Source organism: Lotus japonicus, chromosome 6 (assembly GCF_012489685.1).
Source record: "Lotus japonicus ecotype B-129 chromosome 6, LjGifu_v1.2".
NCBI lineage: Eukaryota > Viridiplantae > Streptophyta > Magnoliopsida > Fabales > Fabaceae > Lotus > Lotus japonicus.
Window position 1 is genome coordinate 36,221,941 of NC_080046.1, and position 8,664 is coordinate 36,230,604.

An 8,664-nucleotide genomic window follows, 5' to 3' on the forward strand; every position below is an offset into this window, starting at 1 on the left:
ACAGTGGATGCTCGCGTCACATGACGAGAGAAAGGCGTATGTTCCAAGAGCTGAAACTTAAGCCTGGAGGCGAAGTTGGCTTTGGAGGAAATGAAAAGGGTAAAATTGTTGGTACTGGTACTATTTGTGTAGATAATAGTCCATGCATTGATAATGTGTTATTGGTAGACGGCTTAACACATAACTTATTGTCTATAAGTCAATTAGCTGACAAGGGTTATGATGTTATATTCAATCAAAAGTCCTGCCGGGCTGTAAGTCAAATCGATGGCTCTGTTCTGTTTAACAGCAAGAGGAAGAACAACATTTATAAGATCAGATTATCTGAGTTGGAGGCTCAGAATGTGAAGTGCCTTCTGTCTGTTAATGAAGAGCAGTGGGTATGGCATAGACGGTTAGGGCATGCCAGTATGAGAAAGATTTCTCAGCTGAGCAAGCTAAACCTTGTCAGGGGCTTACCCAATCTGAAGTTCGCTTCAGACGCTCTTTGTGAAGCATGTCAGAAAGGCAAATTCACAAAAGTCCCTTTCAAGGCAAAGAATGTTGTCTCAACCTCAAGGCTGTTGGAACTTCTGTATATCGACCTTTTTGGACCAGTGAAAACTGAGTCTATAGGTGGCAAGAGATATGGGATGGTTATCGTTGATGACTATAGCCGCTGGACATGGGTAAAGTTTCTAACCCGCAAGGATGAGTCTCATGCTGTGTTCTCTACCTTCATTGCTCAAGTGCAAAACGAGAAGGCTTGTAGGATTGTGCGTGTCAGAAGTGACCATGGTGGAGAGTTTGAGAATGACAAGTTTGAGAGTCTGTTTGATTCCTATGGAATTGCACATGATTTCTCTTGTCCCAGAACTCCTCAACAAAATGGTGTTGTTGAGAGGAAGAACAGAACTCTTCAGGAGATGGCTAGAACCATGCTCCAAGAAACTGGCATGGCTAAGCACTTTTGGGCAGAGGCAGTAAATACAGCATGTTACATTCAGAACAGAATCTCTGTGAGACCAATTCTGAATAAGACTCCTTATGAATTGTGGAAGAACATAAAACCCAACATTTCTTATTTTCATCCTTTTGGCTGTGTTTGTTATGTTCTCAATACTAAGGATAGATTGCATAAATTTGATGCTAAGTCTTCTAAGTGTCTATTACTTGGTTATTCTGAGAGATCTAAAGGTTTTAGATTTTATAATACTGATGCTAAGACTATTGAAGAATCTATTCATGTTAGATTTGACGATAAGCTTGACTCTGACCAGTCAAAGCTAGTTGAGAAGTTTGCAGATTTAAGCATTAATGTTTCTGACAAAGGCAAAGCTCCAGAGGAAGCTGAGCCAGAGGAAGATGAACCAGAGGAAGAAGCTGGTCCCTCTAACTCACAAACTCTGAAGAAGAGCAGAATCACTGCAGCTCACCCTAAGGAATTGATTCTGGGCAACAAAGACGAACCAGTCAGAACCAGATCAGCCTTCAGACCCTCTGAAGAGACCTTGCTCAGTCTGAAAGGATTTGTGTCCTTAATTGAACCCAAGTCCATTGATGAAGCTCTTCAGGACAAGGATTGGATTCTGGCTATGGAAGAAGAATTAAATCAATTCTCCAAGAACGATGTTTGGAGCTTAGTGAAGAAGCCTGAGAGTGTCCATGTAATTGGAACAAAATGGGTATTCAGAAACAAGCTGAATGAGAAAGGAGATGTAGTCAGAAACAAAGCAAGGCTAGTTGCTCAAGGCTACAGCCAGCAGGAAGGAATAGACTACTCTGAAACATTTGCTCCAGTAGCAAGACTGGAGGCAATCAGACTGTTGATCTCTTTTTCAGTGAATCACAACATAGTTCTACATCAGATGGACGTGAAGAGTGCCTTCCTAAATGGTTATATTTCAGAGGAAGTCTATGTTCATCAACCCCCAGGTTTTGAAGATGAGAAGAAGCCAGACCATGTGTTCAAATTGAAGAAATCACTCTATGGTCTGAAGCAAGCTCCCAGAGCATGGTATGAGAGACTCAGCTCATTCCTTCTGGAGAATGAGTTTGTAAGGGGTAAAGTAGATACAACTCTCTTTTGCAAGACTTATAAAGATGATATCTTAATTGTGCAAATTTATGTTGATGATATTATATTTGGTTCTGCTAATCAATCTCTATGCAAAGAATTTTCTGAGATGATGCAGGCTGAATTTGAGATGAGTATGATGGGAGAATTAAAGTACTTTCTGGGAATACAAGTTGATCAAACACCAGAAGGAACATATATCCATCAGAGCAAGTACACTAAGGAACTTCTGAAGAAGTTCAATATGCTGGAATCTACAGTGGCCAAGACTCCAATGCATCCAACATGCATTCTGGAAAAAGAAGATATAAGTGGTAAAGTATGTCAGAAGCTCTATCGTGGCATGATAGGTTCACTTCTGTACTTAACTGCATCTAGGCCAGACATACTATTTAGTGTTCATTTATGTGCTCGTTTCCAATCAGATCCAAGGGAAACCCACTTAACTGCTGTTAAGAGGATCCTAAGGTATCTGAAAGGCACCACTAACCTTGGCTTGATGTATAAGAAGACATCAGAGTATAAGCTTTCAGGTTATTGTGATGCTGATTATGCTGGAGATAGAACAGAGAGAAAAAGTACTTCTGGAAATTGTCAATTTCTGGGAAGCAATCTAATCTCATGGGCAAGCAAGAGGCAATCAACCATTGCTCTATCAACTGCAGAGGCAGAATATATCTCAGCAGCAATATGCAGCACTCAGATGCTCTGGATGAAACATCAGCTGGAGGATTATCAGATCCTTGAGAGCAATATCCCAATCTATTGTGATAACACTGCTGCAATTTCGTTGAGCAAGAATCCTATCTTGCATTCAAGGGCAAAGCACATTGAGGTAAAGTATCACTTCATTAGAGATTATGTGCAGAAGGGCGTACTTCTTCTGAAGTTTGTTGATACTGACCATCAATGGGCAGATATCTTTACAAAGCCCTTAGCTGAAGATAGATTTAATTTTATTCTGAAAAATCTAAACATGGACTTTTGTCCAGAGTGAAGATAGATCAGAACCTCTGACTATGATACTTCTTGATCAGAAGATGTCTAGTCCAGAAGGTAACTCAATCAGAGTGTGTGTGCCCACTGGTACTGACTCTGAAGCTGAGACAGCAACACGTGTGTCAGTATTTCTGATGCATAGTTCCTTGTGCCCGTGTGACAGTCTGTCATGTTGCGTGTAGATGTGCTTCTCTCCTGTGTGTGATATGTGTATTTACTGTTACTATCTATCTTTAATTTTCAACCGTTGATTTTAAATTGCTTTTTGAATCAACAACGGTTATTTGTCAAAACCCACTATACACACACGATCTCCTTCACTTTCGGTTTTTACTCTCTCTCTCTCTTGCTATTTCAAAACCGCTTATCCTCGATTTCTCTCTCGATCTCTCTTCATCTTTCAACCTTCATCTTCTACCTAAACCTTCAACCGCTCCAAAAATGGTGAGTCAAACCAGAAGAGCTACTGCAGATGCAACCCAGTTCCCTCATATGGTAGTTGGTCTAGCAACAGGTCAAAGGGATCCTGAGAATCCGACTCAAGATCAAGGTCAAGCTCAAGAGCAGATTATTCCGATTGCAGAACGGGGCTGTGCCGTTCACTGCGTATATGCTCCTGAGGAACTTCAAGTACTGGCAGAATGGAGATTCGACCTCGACAACCTTGCTACAAATGGGTATGATCTTCGTCCTGAAGTCCAAGTTCAAGGTTGGGGAAATTACTTCAACAGGCTTCGAGGACCGGTGTATGATAAACTGATCAAGGAATTCTGGAAACACGCCGACTGCGATGATACTCAGGTGGTATCTCACATTCTTGGAAGAAAGATCATCATTACAGAGAAGTCTTTCGTGAACCTGCTGGGTGCAGAAACTGCTCTTGGGTATCGTTTCCAATTCACTGAATCAAAGCTGAAACCCAAGACGAAGGATGAGACCAACAAGGCCCTGTACACCAATTACAAACCGGGCAAGACTAATTACAAAGTGATGGACCTTCATCCCAAGCTCAGGATCTGGCACAAGATTTTGCTCAACTGCATACACCAGAGACCAAAGGGCAGTTCCCCAGACTACATCAACTTCAACCAGAAGGCGATGTTGTTCATCATCCAAGACAAGAAGAAGATCTGCCTTCCCTACTTCCTGTTCTCCTACTTGAAGGAGTGTATCCGGAAGTCTCGGACCACTGCCTCCATCAAGTCAGCAATCAAGTATATTCCCTTTGGGAGACTGTTGTCTGATCTCTTCATTGAGAGTGGCCTCATTCAAGATCTGGTAAATGCTGGATGCACAGAGGATCTGACCACTATTGTCAGTGATGTCTTCACTGCGAATTCTCTAAAGAAAATGGGCCTAGTCAAGAAGAAGATTGCTCCTGCCCATGAAGACACATCTTCTGAAATCAGAAGTAGAAGGGTGCCTCTGAATGACTACCCTCTGTGGACACAGGCAGACAATCCTGAAGCCATTAGGTGCTATGTTGAAGACCTAAGGGCTCAAGGCTTTGAAATTGATCTCGATGAATTCTTCAGCAGACTGCCGCCAGCTCCAGAGTTTCCTTCTCCTATCAAGAAGAAAGTTCAGAGGAAGATGATCCTAGAAGAATCTTCTGAGGAATCAGATGTCCCTCTGACCAAAAAGAAGAAGGCTGGTCAATCCAAGAGAAAACATGATGAAACCAGCAAGCCCGATGATGGTGATGATGGTGATAATGAGGATGGTCCTCTTTCTCCTAAGAAGAAGAAGAAGCATTTCAGAATTGTGGTGAAGCCTACTCGGGTGGAACCAGCTGCTGAAGTGATCAGAAGGATTGAACCTCCTGCCAGAGTGAAAAGATCATCAGCACAATCAAGTAAGTCTGCAGTTGCTTCTGATGATGATTTGAATTTATTTGATGCACTCCCCATATCAGCCATGCTCAAACAATCTTCAAATCCCCTCACTCCTATTCCTGAGTCCCAACCAGCTGCACAAACCACCTCTCCACCACATTCCCCAAGGTCTTCATTTTTTCAACCTTCTCCTACTGAAGCACCTCTCTGGAATTTGCTCCAGAACCAACCCTCTAGGCCAGATGAACCAACCTCTCCCATTACCATCCCGTACAACCCATTAACTTCTGAACCCATCATTCATGAGCAACCAGAGCCTAACCAAACAGAACCTGGACCCAGAACCTCTGATCACTCTGTCCCAAGAGCATCAGAACGTCTGGCTCCCAGAACCACGGATACAGACTCTTCCACAGCCCTTACACCTGTATCCTTCCCAACAAATGTTGCTGATTCTTCTCCTTCCAACAACTCTGAATCCCTTCGAAAATTCATGGAAGTTAGAAAAGAAAAGGTGTCTACCTTAGAAGAATATTATCTCACTTGTCCAAGCCCTAGGAGATATCCTGGCCCTAGACCTGAACGTCTAGTTGACCCAGATGAACCTATCTTGGCCAATCCTTTACATGAGGCAGACCCTTTGGCTCAACAAGCTCACCCTGCCCCTGACCAACAAGAGCCTATTCAACCAGAACCTGAACCAGAACAATCTGTGTCTAACCAATCCTCAGTTAGATCACCCCATCCTCTGGTTGAAACTTCAGAACCTCACCTTGGAATCTCTGAACCAAATGCTCAAATGTTTAACATTGGCTCTCCACAAGGTGCCTCTGAAGCTCACAGCAGCAATCACCCAGCCTCTCCTGAAACCAATCTCTCTATAATTCCTTACACTCACCTCCGACCCACATCTCTCTCTGAGTGCATCAATATTTTCTATCATGAAGCCTCTTTGATGCTACGCAATGTGCAAGGTCAGACTGACCTAAGCGAGAATGCTGAACATGTGGCTGAAGAGTGGAACAATCTGGGCACTTGGCTAGTGGCTCAAGTTCCAGTTATGATGCAGCTCCTGCATGCAGAGGGAAGTCAGAGGATCGAGGCTGCAAAGCAAAGGTTTGCTAGAAGGGTGGCTCTTCATGAACAAGAACAGAGACATAAGCTACTTGAAGCTATTGAAGAAGCCAAAAGAAAGAAAGAACAAGCAGAAGAAGCTGCACGTCAAGCAGCAGCTCAAGCTGAACAAGCCAGATTAGAGACAGAACGACTTGAAGCTGAGGCTGAAGCTCTTAGATGCCAAGCACTTGCACCCGTAGTTTTTACTCCTGCTGCTTCTGCTTCCACTCCAGATCCTCACGCTGCTCAGAATGTTCCATCTAGTTCTGCACAGCCAAACTCGTCCAGACTCGACATTGTGGAACAACGTCTTGACACTCATGAGTCTCTGCTGATTGAAATGAAGCAAATGATGATGGAACTTCTGCGTGGATCTGATAAACCCTAGCTTTAGGATCTCTTCGCTTTGATTTCTTTTTCTTTATCTATACTTTATTTCGTTAACCTCTAGCTCTTTCTTATTAATCTTTACTTTGTTCGTTTGTGATTATCTATGCATATATATATATATATATATTTCTGACATTATGTTTGCAAATTAATTTTTTTATTAGTATTCATCATAAACGCTTTTACATCATACATTCTCTTTCTTTTTCCTAAAATCCTAGAATGGAGGATCCCTCCTCATTCTTCTGCACTCCTGGCGCTGCTCTGACCTCTCCTTCTCCAGACGCTCCAGTGCATACTGGATGTTGTTGAGCCTGTCTTTTAGCTCATCCCTCTCCAGAATCTCTTCTGCAGTCTTGAGCTTCTCTTCAAATATCTCTTTTTCTTCCAGCAGCTTGAGTTCAAGCTGGCTGAGTTCTTGCACCTCCTCCACGAAGGCAAGAAATTCCCTCAAGTCTCTCTTCAACTCTGGACGTTGGTCCTCCTCCAGCAGTGTCCGTGTTAGCTCTGAGATGGTCTTTGTACCCTCTGGATGCCTAATGTTCAGGAACAAGTCCTCCTCAAAGGCCTTCCTTCTCAGCTCTTCTAGTGCTACGATGTATGATGCCATTTTTTTTTTACTGAAAATTGCTCGAGTTGTGAAGCTTACCTCTCTCTCCAACGCTTTATATAGGCTTCACTTTCTCTCTGAAAGTTAATGCTCCTACAGTTTCTCGAGGTTAAGTTCTTGGTAACTGACCCTCCTCTTTACTCCCTTGGCCGGTGGTAAACGTTCTTATCTTGCATTAACTCTTCTATTTATTTCGCCTAACTCTGATTCATGCATCGTTTTCATTTTCTTTAAACTTAGACCTTCTCTAAGGGGGAGTACCTTGTACTTCAAGCTAAGTTTTTCACACCCCAAGCTTTTTGCTTATGACAAAAAGGGGGAGTAAACCCAGTTTTTGATGTGTAAGATGTGTTAGTGTGATTTATTTTTCTTTTGGAGAATTTAAGAGTTCCACCTTTATGACCATAGATGTGTCACTGGGCAAATACAAGGAATACATTTCACTTCTTCTGAAGTGATTCTAATTTGACTCTAATACCCAAGACTCTGATACCTTGTCCGTGACTCTGATTACTTATGCGCTCTATTTTCATCTATGTCATAAGTTTTTCACTCTGAACTCTTATATCATTTAGCTCAGAATCTAGACTTTACTAATGTTTTCATCAAGTATTAGATTCAGGGGGAGCTAAGCTCAGAATCAAGCAGTGACTTGAATTCAGAATGAGCAAGATAAACTATTCACATCAGGATAAGTCTTATTCTATATCTCTAAACTCTGAGTGAATTCAGTTTAATGTTTAAGAATTGTTCATCAAAAATCTTAGTTTTGTCATCATCAAAAAGGGGGAGATTGTAAGATCAAGTTTTGATCTAGTAGTACAACTCTATGTTTTGATGATTACAAGTTAACCTTTTGATATGAACAATTGTGGTACTCTAACGTGTTTTTCTGAGTGTGCTATTTACAGGCTCTGACCTCAACTCAATCTCACACAAATCAGAAGCACTGTGTTAAAGAGCGACCCAAGCAACGCTTTCGCATTCACCATGTTCAGTATGAACAGTGGAAAAGCTTCAGAAGTTCTGAAGTTATACAAACTCTGATGTGGACTCAGTCACTAGAAGTTCTGAAGATCCAGAAAGTCTGATAACCAAGAAACACTGAAGGCTCAGATATTCTGATGGTGTAGAAGACTCTGAAGATCCAGAAGCTGATTAGTGAAATTCTGATGTCCAGAAGCAAGATACTCTGAAGACCATGTACTTCCCTCTGAGTTCAGAATCAGAAGAAACAATGGTCAGAGGATCTGGGCTTTCCCTCTGACTCTGATCAACCGGCTTCACAAGTTCCAACATGAAGCTTTCTCCTGATCAGAAGTCTCCTAGGTTTAAAGCTCAAGTCGCTATCCAAGTACAAAAGCAACTGTACCTTCCTGACGACCTACCTAACAGTCTCAGACATAGCAGAAGCTGGATTTTCCAGAACTGCCCTCCAACGGTAGCATTTTCCATGCAACGCTCAACCCTAATCCTTGGAGTATATTAAGAGGCTGAAGACTGAAAGAAGTGGCTAGAAGCATTCACATACGCGCAAGACAAATTCAAATTCTTCTAAGCTTTCTTTCATCTGAAATTCATTGAGTTTACTATTAGCTTTTTAGAAGCAAATCTCTTGTAAACAATTCTTTGATAAACAGTTTGTTTAGTTCCTTTAG